We start from the raw sequence: 2,500 nt of genomic DNA on the forward strand, positions 1-2,500 counted from the left end.
GTCGGCCGCGCGTCTACTGTGTGTTTCGGGACTGCACGCAGGCAGCCCCGGTTCCGTGTGCCGCCACCTCGACACTCGGCTTATAAGCGTTCGAACGATCTCCCGTACCCGTCGGCTAGATTGAAAGCGTCTGGGATACGTTGTTATAACGTCTCTGGTCTTTGAGTGTACGCTCGGAAAGAAGCGAGTTGACGCGTGCGTTGGAGCGTTCAGCCTTCCGTGTTTCACGGAGAGCCGAACTTCTTGGTACCGCGTCAAGGGCCATTCGGTCTGAGACACCGACCCGCGGTAATGCAGTGACGATAGATGAAACAACGCGAGTCGCGTAGTTTCTTTGGTACGAGGCACGGAACGGTCCGCGAACGCCCGCTCCTGGTCTACGCCGACGTACGTATCGTGCTCGAGCACGTACCGGTACGGCGTAGCAGGCGGACGACGGGAGACCGGCCCGACCGACTCGCTCCTCTTACTAGTAGGAGCCTGGCCGCTAGGACGTCGGCGCCGGTACGGTGGTAGCACGGTCGGCTTACGGGGCGAAACCTCCGCGGGCTATCGAAAAAATTTTGAACTCCGGGAACTTTGTCGAAATTAACCGAGGCTCATTTGACGATGTTCCGACAGGCTCCCGGCCCGGATCGACTCCGGGACGCCGCGCATCGCCTTTCGGTCGACTCGGACCGAAATTTTTACAAGTCCCGTCGGCCCGTATCGACTCCGGGACGCCGCGCATCGCCTTTCGGTCGACTCGGACCGTAATTTTTACAAGTCCCGTCGGCCCGTATCGACTCCGGGACGCCGCGCATCGCCTTTCGGTCGACTCGGACCGTAATTTTTACAAGTCCCGTCGGCCCGTATCGACTCCGGGACGCCGCGCATCGCCTTTCGGTCGACTCGGACCGAAATTTTTACAAGTCCCGTCGGCCCGTATCGACTCCGGGACGCCGCGCATCGCCTTTCGGTCGACTCGGACCGAAATTCTCACAAGTCCCGTCGGCCCGTATCGACTCCGGGACGCCGCGCATCGCCTTTCGGTCGACTCGGACCGAAATTCTTACAAGTCCCGTCGGCCCGTATCGACTCCGGGACGCCGCGCATCGCCTCTCGGTCGACTCGGACCGAAATTTTCACAAGTCCCGTCGGCCCGTATCGACTCCGGGACGCCGCGCATCGCCTTTCGGTCGACTCGGACCGTAATTTTTACAAGTCCCGTCGGCCCGTATCGACTCCGGGACGCCGCGCATCGCCTTTCGGTCGACTCGGACCGTAATTTTTACAAGTCCCGTCGGCCCGTATCGACTCCGGGACGCCGCGCATCGCCTTTCGGTCGACTCGGACCGTAATTTTTACAAGTCCCGTCGGCCCGTATCGACTCCGGGACGCCGCGCATCGCCTTTCGGTCGACTCGGACCGAAATTTTTACAAGTCCCGTCGGCCCGTATCGACTCCGGGACGCCGCGCATCGCCTCTCGGTCGACTCGGACCGAAATTTTCACAAGTCCCGTCGGCCCGTATCGACTCCGGGACGCCGCGCATCGCCTCTCGGTCGACTCGGAACGAAACTTCATCGAGTCCCGTCGGCCCGTATAGACTCCGGGACGCCGCGCATCGCCTTTCGCTCGTCTCGAACCGAAATTTTCACAAGTCCCGTCGGCCCGTATCGACTCCGGGACGCCGCGCATCGCCTCTCGGTCGACTCGGAACGAAATTTTCACAAGTCCCGTCGGCCCGTATCGACTCCGGGACGCCGCGCATCGCCTTTCGCTCGTCTCGAACCGAAATTTTCACAAGTCCCGTCGGCCCGTATAGACTCCGGGACGCCGCGCATCGCCCTTCGCTCGTCTCGAACCGAAATTTTCACAAGTCCCGTCGGCCCGTATCGACTCCGGGACGCCGCGCATCGCCTCTCGGTCGACTCGGAACGAAACTTCATCGAGTCCCGTCGGCCCGTATAGACTCCGGGACGCCGCGCATCGCCTCTCGGTCGACTCGGACCGAAATTTTCACAAGTCCCGTCGGCCCGTATCGACTCCGGGACGCCGCGCATCGCCTCTCGGTCGACTCGGAACGAAACTTCATCGAGTCCCGTCGGCCCGTATAGACTCCGGGACGCCGCGCATCGCCTTTCGCTCGTCTCGAACCGAAATTTTCACAAGTCCCGTCGGCCCGTATCGACTCCGGGACGCCGCGCATCGCCTCTCGGTCGACTCGGAACGAAATTTTCACAAGTCCCGTCGGCCCGTATCGACTCCGGGACGCCGCGCATCGCCTTTCGCTCGTCTCGAACCGAAATTTTCACAAGTCCCGTCGGCCCGTATAGACTCCGGGACGCCGCGCATCGCCCTTCGCTCGTCTCGAACCGAAATTTTCACAAGTCCCGTCGGCCCGTATCGACTCCGGGACGCCGCGCATCGCCTCTCGGTCGACTCGGAACGAAACTTCATCGAGTCCCGTCGGCCCGTATAGACTCCGGGACGCCGCGCATCGCCTTTCGCTCGTCTCG

The sequence above is a fragment of the Neodiprion fabricii genome, unplaced genomic scaffold (assembly GCF_021155785.1).
Source record: "Neodiprion fabricii isolate iyNeoFabr1 unplaced genomic scaffold, iyNeoFabr1.1 ptg000055l, whole genome shotgun sequence".
NCBI classification, from domain to species: Eukaryota; Metazoa; Arthropoda; class Insecta; order Hymenoptera; family Diprionidae; genus Neodiprion; species Neodiprion fabricii.